We start from the raw sequence: 11,376 nt of genomic DNA, 5'->3' as shown, positions 1-11,376 counted from the left end.
TCCTGGGTTCCTGTGATCCTGTGATCCTGGGCGTGTTAAAGCACCTGGGAGTGGAGCTTCCTTTGGGTGTTGTGGGACGGGCTGTGGAGTTCATGCCCAAGGTCTGATCAGACCAGAAGGAACCTGTGCCACTGGTCGGGCAGGGTTCCTGGGTCCCGCTGGTCCCAGTGTTGGGACAGATGTTGTGTCTTCCTCACCTCTGATCCTATGATCCTGGGTGTGTTAGAGGGCCTGGGAGTGGAGCTTCTTCTGGGTGTTGTGGGACTGACTGTGTACTTTGTGCCCAAGGTCTGCTCCTACAGATGACCTTTAATTCCTGGTCCTCCTGTCCCATACCTCTTGAGTGCTGGCACCATGCCAGGTTTATATGGTTCTGGGGATTAAACTCTACTAAATGTCTCCTACCCAGACCCTGATTACCAATTTTTTTTATATTGTTCCCCAGCTATTCTCTGAAACTGTATTCATTATTTGGGCTTAATAATTACTTAAATTTCACTATGTAGCTCAAGGTGGCCTGGAAATTACTAGGTAACCTATGATTACCTTAAACTTTGCCATATATTCCTGCTTCAACTACCCAAGTGCTGGGATCATCCATAGATGTAGATCACCACGTCTGGCTAAGAATCCAGTTCTCAGGTTTTAGAGTCTTATAGCTTCCCACTGTTTCTAGAGGGACATAATGTGAGCCACAATGTAATTTAGAATTTCTAGAAGCTGTGAGATGTGTGAACATCCATAACTTCTAAGTGCGAAGGGAGCTTGGCAGCTGTGTGAAGAGCAGCTAAAATTCCCAGGGGCAGTAGCTTTTGGCTTTGATAAAGATATCACGCTCATGTTACAAGAGTGAACGTTTCTTACTTCGTAAAGATAGCAATGAGACAAGAAACCAGTGATTTGGCCTTAATACATCAATTACAGGAGTTCGTGACCTTGGGTAGATCACTTGGGTCCAGGATAGACCTTTTCATGTAATCTTTTATCAATTGCTAGTGCCTGCTGGGAGGTAAGCTGAGGGAAGGATTCAGAGCCTCAGTCTGAACTTCTTGGGAAAGAAGTTCCTTGGTCAACTAGTGATGTCTGCCCTGGGCACCACCAGGAGAATTGAACTGAATGTTCTGACTTGTTCTAAGACACAGTTTTCTTCTTATTCAAAGGGAGATAAAAATAACAACTCTGTCAGACTAACTGGGACACTATGAAACTCAAACGGAGTAGGCTGGGAAAATACTTTTTAAAAAAAATCTAATAGCATGCAGTTTCTTTGTTGGCAGATAGCCTGATAGATGTGTACACGTGTGTATGCCCATGGACCTAATTGAATATATGTATTCTCCATTCATTTTTAATTTAAATTTAAACTTGTTCTAGTAAGCCTTAATTTTTCAATTTAACATAGCCAAGAGTCATCTAAGAGAAGAGGTCTCAGTTGAGGCATTGTGCACATGTTTGTGAGGAATTGTCTTGATTGATAATAGATGGCGTGATTGCATAGCCCACTTTAGGCGACGCCATTCTCTGAACAGAAGGTATTGGGCTGTACAAAGGAGCTGGCGAAGCATGAGCCTTGGAGATTACCAGTAAAGCAGCTTTACTTTATAGTTTCTGCTTCAAGTTTCTGCCTTGAGTTCCTAACCTAACTTCTCTCAATGACAGACTATGTCTTGGAAATGTAAACCAAGTAAGTAAGTAAATAAATAAATAAATAATCCTTTCCTCCCCTGAACTGCATTTGGTTAGAGTTTTTATAGCAGCATAAAAAAAGCCAAAGCAAAAAGTCAATGTATTTATTCATATCTTAAGCACTTGTATAGATATGTTTCTGTGCCTGTGTGAGTGCACACATGTATGGAAGTCTGAGAACATTAGCCTCTGTGGTAGGGCCTCCTATTAGACCAAGAACTGACCAATTGGGTTAAACTAGCTTCAAGGTTTCTCCTGCCTTCACCTCCCCACTGGCAATTACAAACCCATACGACCACACCAGGCATTTTCTATTGTGTGTTGTGGAGACTGAACTCAGGTCCTTGTGCCTAAAAGGCAGTCATTTTACCTACAGAGCTAGCTCTCATTCATTCACTTACTTATTTGTTGTCGGAGTCTCCCGGTGTGAATCAGGATGACCTGGAACATGGAATCTCGGGTCCTCATACTTGCAAGCAAGCCCTCTGCTAACCTAGCCACAGCCCCAAGCCCCATCCACCCTCCCGGACTTTAATACACTGCCTCTGGTCTCACCAGAAGGCACTTCCTGTCTCTACCTGGGTGTCTTTCTCTGCTTCTCCCTTCTCTGCAAAGGTTCAGCCCACCGCAGAGAATCTGGCATTATTGATTCAGGAAAAGGCTTTGATTCTGCACGCCAGAAGCTGTTCCTCATGAAACTATGACAACTTGGTATTAGCTGCAAATCAATGAACTTTTTAAATGCAGTTGAAGCAACAAAACTGGCCCCGCTGCTAAACCTCGATAAGCCCACCCTGGAACAGCCAAACCTTTATCTTAACAGCCATGTGATCGCCTCTGCTTTGACAGCCCTTAGTGGCGTTGATAAGGATTATACATCTTATAAGGGGCTCTTGCCCTCTCTGGGAACATTTCTAAAGTGGATGCAGGAGAGAAAAGGGAGTCTCTTTTAAGGGGAGGCTGGGATAGACAGGTCAGCATTCTCAAAGAAACCCATTCTTAGCCTTCCTCCTTTTCATACTGGCTGTACTTCAGGGACAGAACAGAAAATGGGAACGTGTCAAGGAAGAGTTTAAGCTGTGATGGAGTGCTCTTGGCATGATTCCCTGGCGAGTGCATTCAGATCTTCATTCTACAAAGTCATCCTGTGAGCCAGAGGAAGGAGTTCCTCTTGCCTCACAGGAGGAGGAGGAGGAGGAGGAGGAGGAGGAGGAGGGTGATGATGATGAGGAGGAGGAGCAAGAGGAGGAGGAAGAGGAAGAGGAGGAGACTGAAGATAGGGTTGGGGAGGTCCTGTCTCCTTTTGTTTCTCTTGTTTAATCTTTGTGTATAACCTAATTGGTCAGTCTAATGAGAGGCCCTACCTCAAAGGTTGTTATTGTTCTCAGGTGTCCATTCATGCATGCACGCACAGACAGGCACAGAAAGCTTATTTATCTGTCTGTCTGTCTGTCTGTCTGTCTGTCTGTCTGTCTGTCTGTCGATCTAGCTAACTAGCTATCTGTGGGGGAAGCCCTAATTAAGGTCAAATGCATATCTGTCTGTCTGTCTATTTGTCTACCCATACAAGGGCATAAAATATAAATAAACACATTCAAGTTTTTCTCTGGATTTCTTTATGTTGCTATAAACTCGGTCTTTGTCTCTCTTGTCTCTGTGTGTGTTTGTGTGTGTCTCTGTGTGTGTCTCTGTGTGTGTCTCTGTGTGTGTCTCTGTGTGTGTCTCTGTGTGTGTCTCTGTGTGTGTGTCTCTGTGTGTATGTGTGTGTGTGTGTCTCTGTATGTGTGAGCATGTGGCGGTTAGAGGGCAACCTGGAGTATCAGTTCTCACCTCCCATTTTGTCTGAGGTGGAGTCTTTGGTTCACTGCTGTGTAGCCTAGACTGCGTGCCCCATGGATTCTCCTGCCTCTGCCTCCCATCTCATGTAGGAGTGCTGTGCTTACAGACGTATGCGTCTGCTTCCTAAGGCTTCCGTGCTTCCAAACTTAGGAACAAAGCCTCCCCTCCCCCCATTTGCACTGACAGGGTTTTATCCACCGAGCCATCTTGCCAGCCCTCTGGAATAGTCTTTACAACATTACACGGATTTATTTATATACGTGGGTACACACGTGTGAACACATCCACATCAGAGGATATCTTGTGGGAGTTGGTTCTCTCCTTCTACCGTGTAGGGGTTGAACTCAGGTCGTCAGTCTTGGCAGCAAGCACCTTTACCTGCTGAGCCATCTCATCTGCCCTTGCTTAGCTTAGCCATTCATCAATAAAAGTATATAACTAGATCACTTGGATTTCTGGAGCTGCCCTTCATGGTTATGACCCTTCAATTACATAGGCCATTTTCATCTGGAGTTTGGTTATAGAAGAGTTTGGTGTAACTTGTCATAGCAAGGAGGACAGCTCTCCTGCGAACATCCTTTGAAGGGATAGCCTGGGACTGACGCCAATCATCTTATACATGATCAGCCACAGAAGAGATGTCCTGCTGGACCTTAGTTAGTTCATCATCATTGTCATTGTTGTCTTTATCACCGTCATTATTATCTAAGACAATGTCTCATTTAGCCCAGGCTAGCCTCAAACTCACTATATAGCTTAAGGTGATATTAAACTTCTTGGTCCTTCCGCTGTACTTCCCTAGCACTGGGATTAAAGGCATGCATGCACCACCACACATGTTTTACGTAGTGCTGGGGGTGGGTGGAGCCCAGGTTTTGTGCATGTTAAGTTAGCACTCTACAACCAAGCTGCATTCCCAGCTCCCTTGGTAATTGCTTGCTAAACTGATGCTCCGCTCCATCAGAGGACCACGACATTCTCTTTTTTTCTTTCTGTGCCATGCCCTCACCCTTTCTCTCTTCCCTTCTCCTTTCTCCTTTCTCCCTCACCCTCCTCTTCCTGCCTCCTTATCCTGGATTGCACTGTGCCCCATTTCACAACTTCTCTCCTTTCACTTGGGCTGTTGCTGTGGTAACCAGCTCTGTGCAGGTGAAACAGGAGAGCCCTTGGCTCAGTTGTCCTCCTGGCTCTCAGTTTCTGTCCCTTCCCACCCACCCCCCTGCCCAGCTTCTCTGGGGTCACAACTTTGGGATCCCTTTAAAACTCTGCCATTCAGGCACAAGCCTCCAGAAAGAGAGGTGTGTGTTGACTTCTCCCGGTGCAAACTTTGGAAAAGGGAAGAGTATTATTCATGGGTCTTCCTTTTAGTCAGCTTTCCTGTGACAACTCTTTTTCTCCTCTTCCTCCTCCTCCTTCTCTTCCTCCTCTTCTCCCCCCTCCTCCTCCTCTTCTTCCTCCTCTTTCTCCTTCTCCCTTTCCTCCTCCACCCCACTTCTCTTCTCATGGCAGGGTCTCACTGTGCAGCCCAGGCTGACCTCAAACTCTTGACTCTCCGTCTCCACCCACTGAGAGCTGAGATCACAGGTGTGCCCCGCTGCACTGGACAGAGTCCGCCTAGCTCTTTGTTATGTTGACAGATTTAACTTCTTTGCTTAAATCCTCCTCCCAGTTTTTCCAGCCTCCCCGGCATTCGTGGGTGGAGAAAGGGAGGTGTTGAATACACACATTAAATCTTGGTTTTGTCCGTTATGAATGCACTTATTTTAGATGCTTGAAAGCAAGTCATATACACACAGTATTTGATGTCGTGCTTTTTATCCTTAATATTGGATAACATGCGTTTTTTTCCATTCCATTAAATATTCTTCACCAAGAACATTTTCTAAAACAAATCAGCATAACAGTCCATCTATCTGTCTTTATATGTGTGCGTCTGCATGTATGTGTATGCATGTGCGCGTCTTTGTGTGTAGTGGTTATGCCTCTACCGATGTGTGTGCATGAAGGGGCCAGAGAAGTATATTGGTGCTCTGCCCCCATCACTTTCTGCCTTATCACTGAACCTGGAACTGGGCTCCTTTTATCCACCCCATAAAGCTGAGATCATAAGTATGCATGTAGCTAACCCTGGCTCTTTATGTGGACGCTGGGGATCTGAATCTCAGCACTTTATGTTTGTGCAACAGTGCTTCTACACACGGAGTGTCTCATCAACCCTCCCCTAGCTATTTTGATGACAGACACTTCATTTAGGCCCCCCTGCTGTTTTTCAGTAAAGTTGCTGAAGAGCCCCTTCTGAAGCCTATTTGGAAGAACTGTAGCTTCCTGAAAAAAAAAACCTATCAGGGTGAGCGAGCTAAAAATCTCACCCTCACCAGACAGACTGGGTTAATGCTGATGGATGGAGCACCATAGTGTTGTCCACTTGAGCACTGACAGATTCCTGCCCAAATCAATCATTTCTTTTTTGGCATACTTGAATTCGAGCCGCTCCTTTTTGACAGTGATGAGCCAACAGTTGGACAGGGGCATAAGATATTTCATGTTGTAAAGCTTCTCCTACAGTGAACTCAGTCATCTGTCTATTAGTGCTGGTGGGAGGGACTCATCTCATGTACCGGAAACAGGAATTAAGGACTAGAGCTGTCGCACAGTTGGTAGGTGGAGCGCTTATCTAGCGTGCACAAAGTCCTGCGTTCAATTCTCATCACCACATAAACTAGGCATGATAGCGCATACCTGTGCTCATAAGCACTGAGGAATCACTTCTAGCTCATCCTCAGCTCCATAATGACTTTGAGACCCGGCCTGGGCTTTATGAGACCCTATCTTAAATAAATACTTTGGAATTAGTTTGCCTCTCGCGTAAAGGTCAAGATGTGGTAGGTTTCAGAAAGCCCTGCTTCATTCTGTTTAAGAACGGAATTTTAATCTTGCTTAAAGATCCTTCCTAGCCACCCTCGGTATGCAATGGTGTAAGGATCTGGGTTTTAGGGGGACCTAATCACCTGGGCTCTTGCTGAGATCGAGAGCATGACAGGCCAGGTGCACAGAATCAAAGGCTGATGGCAGGCTGTTAAGACATTTAAAGTCTTGTTAGCGAGTAACTGCTGAGGGAGATGCATCCTTGTGTGTAAGTGGCACTTGAAGCCATGCTGATCTTCAGCAAGGGATGCTTCTGTGAGAGGATCAGGGCCCTGGCTCTATGAAAAGCATGGTGATGGACAATTCTGAGCCAAAATCCGGTATGTTGATGAATCTATAATCTTGGAAGGTTGATAGGAAGCTCTTTATTTATAGCAGCTCAATTTATTATGATTATTGACACACATGTACAAAGTTACGTGTTTCACTGTGATATCTACATACAGGTTATATATATATGATATGTTATATATCTATCATATTACATATATAATGCTTTAATCAAATCTCTCCTCTCTGTTCTTTCCCAAATAGTCCCTGTTCTATTCAGGAATCTTTGGGTGGTACTAGTGTTTGGGGATCTAGAACCAGACTATGAAGCCCAGGGTGGCCTGAGCTTAAGACCTTCCTGTCTCAGCCGTTGACTGCTGGGATTAGAAGCACGCACAGCAACATCTGGCTGTCATCTTCTTCTTGTTCATCTTCTTCTTCTTTTGTTTATGAGACAGGGTCTCATTTGCCTCAAATCCTCTATATCAAAAAGTGTAACCTTGGACTTCTGACCCTCCTTTACATCCCCGTGCTGCAATTACAGATGTGTGCCACCAGGCTCAGGCTACGTGTTGCTGCGGGGTAGAGCTCTGGGCTTTTTGCACACTAAGGAACACTCTCCCAACTGAGTTACACTTCCTGCTGAAGATGAAATAACAGAGCTCTACTCTGTGTTCTGTCCGAGGTCTCTCTAACTTAAAGAATTGCTTTGTGTGCCATTTTAGTAAAGGTTGGAGCTTCGTCTTACAGACAATAACACATGTTGTAAGGCATTTCCTATACCTCAGAGGATTTGTGGACATCTCTGAGATCTGGAGAGACTGTCTTTGTACTATAAAAACTCCAATAGACCAACTGTCTAAACTGTCAGTAGCCATTGTTCTATAATTCCTCACAGAAGTCATGTTACAGGCAGAGCTGCTACTAAACTTACTGATACCAAGTCTATCTCTATTTCAAGTCATGTCTGGGGGACAGTGAGATAGCTCAGTGAGTAAAAGCACTTGCTGCCAAGCCTGGTAACCGTTAGGACCCATACTGTGGAAGGAAAAGAATTGATTACTGCAAGTTGTCCTTAGATCTCCATATGTGCATTCTGGTATTCTCCAAACCCCATCAAAACCAAACCAAACCTAACCAAACCAAACCAATATTTTCCAATTGAAATTGTTCATGAGGATTTTGAGAAGGGAAATCTCAATGTAGCTTTCTATCTGTTCGATTACAATGCTTTCTGCATACATGCCCTTGGCGTGCAAATGGAAAGGCCAGGCAATCTTTCTCACTGCTCAGGTGTGTTGATTAATAGGGCTACGTTGCATCTGCCACTAATGGAATGATTGACATTTTCTTTGAATCATTCTTAATCCTTTGGGTCCCAGACGTTTATGAAAACTTAAAGCTTGGACTATATTTTGAGGGCAGGGTATTAACATCACGTTGTAGGACATGTGGACCTTTGTTACCAGACCAGCATAAGAATGGTGATGTTGAATGAGCTGGGAATCTCAGAACTGAGATCTGCAGGAGTGAAGTCATTCCCTACTTACCTTTACCTGCTCTGGAACAGGTAACTACCCCACTGAGGACCATGGGCATTGGGTAATGAAACACCTGGAGTTCTTCTCCGTGCTGATGAGGTATCTAAATAGCCTCCAAGTGTTCCGCCAATGAATTTCCCTTACTGGGCATTCCTTCCTGAAAAAGACATTTAATCCATGGTTCACCCTGAATAAAGGGTATGAATTCATATCCACCATCAAAATAAACTAGTATAAATAAGCAAGGATTGTTTCTTAATTAAGGATCACCACCAGGAAGGCCTCAAAGAACTGTGCCCAGAAATCCGGAGGAAGGCCTTCTCTCCGCCAGCCCCCTCCGCACTCTCAACACTGACTCTCAAACAAAGCAGCTTCCACCAACGTTCTCCACCTTTCCCCTCTTTGCCTGGCATGCAGACCTGTGGACCCCCAGTTCCTGACTCCCTCTCACAGTGCTTTGCAGATGTCACTCCAGTACCTGGAGAAGTGACCAGAAACCACTTCAGACTTGGCCCTGCCTTCTCCCGGTGGCATGCAGGTGCCACTCTAGGCAGCCCCCAGCAGAGAAGCAGCAGGATGCGGTACGACATCACCTGTTACCATAATCAGTTTATATGCTGCCGGGATCAAACCCACGAGTTTGTGTATGCTCGGTGAGCACTCTCCCGACTGAGTCTCATCCACAACCCATAGGTCACTTGCTTTATTGGTAAAATTTAATAGAGAGATGGATTATGCATGGAGCTGGGAGCAGGAGGTTGAATACTCCAGAAATTAGTTGGAATTCTTTTGGAATAGGGTCTGCTTGGTTTTCTGCCCTTATATGGAGTTTCTGGATGTATCAGGTCCTAAAATGCATGATGGAAGAAGCCAAATTTGCAAGGATAATGACATAAAGATGCCATAATGTAGCAACTGCCATCTTGGTTAACCACATTGGTCCCAGTTGGGTTTCGGTGGTGTGTACTGTCTCAATAACGATATTATGTTCTGTGACCTTATGTAATACACCATTTCTTTCCTTGTCTTCCTTTCTTTGCTTTGCAGAGAAGGGGTAGAAAAGGATTCCTGTAACCAGGCTGGCTTCAAAGTTGCTAAGTGGACAAGTGTCTTAGATACTTTGCTAATGCTGTGATAAAATACTCTGACAGCTTATGAAAGAAAGGGTCCTTGGGGCTTAGCATTTCAGAAGGTTAGAGTTCATAAGCATCATGGGGAAGAACATGGTGGTAGGCAGGCAGGTATGGTGCTGGAGCAGTAGCTAAGAGCTTACATCCTGAGATATGACTACCAGGGAGAGAGAGAGAGAGAGAGAGAGAGAGAGAGAGAGAGAGAGAGAGAGAGAGAGAGAATGAATGAGAATATGAGACTCTTTTGAAACTACCATAGAAGCCCCCAACCCCAGTAACATACCTCCTCCTACAGAGCCAAAACTCTTAATCCTTCCCAAACAGTTCCACCAACTGGGGACCAAGTATTCAAATCTATGAGACTTTGGGGGCTATTCTCATTCAAACCACCACAGCAAGGATGGCCTTGAAATCCTGATCCTCCTGCCTCCAACTCCTGAGAGTTGGAATGATAAATCTGCATGGCCACACCTGGCTTACAATACACTTTTACTTGTTTACTCTTTAAAGGAACCCAGAATAAGGAGTCTCCGGGATTGGAAGATGAAGCTGTCGCTGCCTTCCAAGGAAAGCGTCCCCTAAAGGAAATGATGTATGCTATTGATCTGACTAAGTATGGATCAGATTATATTTAGAACACCACTTAGCTAACTTTCAGGAGATTGGAAATAGTTCAATAATTTGCCAGCGGACTACAATGTAGTTGCAAAAGTTCAAGTCAATAAATGCAAATAAGGGTCCAGAGCTATGTACGGTTCAGTGAGTTGGTGTGCCACTGCTCTTGCAAAGGACTCTAGTTTGGTTCCCAGTGCCCTCATCAGGGTGCTCACTGTAACTACAACTCCAGGGGCTCAAACACCCTCTTCTGGCCTCTGCAGACTCTGCATTTACATGTACATACGCACATATGTATGCATACATAGACACACACAATTAAGAATAAATACAAACACGACTAAATTAATATTTTATGAGAGAGAGAGGGGGGCAGGCAGGCAGGCAGAAAGAAAGACAGACAGTGTGCCTGTGGAAATCATAAGACAGTTTTAGAAATCAATTCTCATCTTTTACCATGTGAGTTCTGGGAATTGAACTCAGGTGATTGGACATAGCAGCAAGACCTTTACCTCGTCCATCTCACCAGCCCTAACTGAGCATAGTTTTAATGAATGTTCTGCTTTCGGTTCTGTGGTTGTGATAAAATATTCTAACCAAAAACCAACTTGAGGGATAAAGGGTTTATTCTTAGTTCTCAAGGCCAAGTTTCTATTACCTGGGGGAAGTAAAGGCAGCTGATACTCGAGGCTGCTGGTTACATCTACAGTCAGGAGCACAGAGCACCATGTCCACTTTCCTGCTTGTGCTTGCTCAATTCCTGGCCCCTTTCCTATGGGAGGAACCTCAGTGGGAAATGACTTTCCCCATCATTTGGCTTAATTAAAGCAGTGTCTCCCCCCCCCCCTCAGATATTCCTACAGTCCCTCACTGAGACTCTAGTCTCTGGGTTAGGTTGTGTCAAGTTGACAGTTAAAGCTAACCATCACAGAATACCTGAAATGTTCTAGTTGTCCCAAAGCTTTATCATATGGACTATATTCTGGGGTCTTGTGTGAAGAAGATTTAAATTATCTTAAAAGATCTTTCTGTATGCATGTGGGAGTATGTGTATAGAGGAACACGCATATATACATATACATTATATATTACACATTATACCTATGTATGCATATACATATACATTTATGTGTATACACACACACACACACACACACACAAATATGTATGTATCTTAATCAGGGTTTCTATTGCTACAATGAAACACCATAACCAAAACACAATCTGGGGAGGAAAGGGTTCACTCAGCTCCCACTTCCACACTGCTGTTCATCACCAAAGGAAGTCAGGACAGGAACTCAAAAGGCCAGGAACCTGGAGGCAGGAGCTGATGCAGAGGCCATGGAGGGGTGCTGCTTACTGCCTTGCTC

This window comes from Mus pahari, chromosome 23, assembly GCF_900095145.1.
Source record: "Mus pahari chromosome 23, PAHARI_EIJ_v1.1, whole genome shotgun sequence".
Lineage (NCBI taxonomy): Eukaryota > Metazoa > Chordata > Mammalia > Rodentia > Muridae > Mus > Mus pahari.
This window is presented reverse-complemented; position numbering follows the sequence as displayed.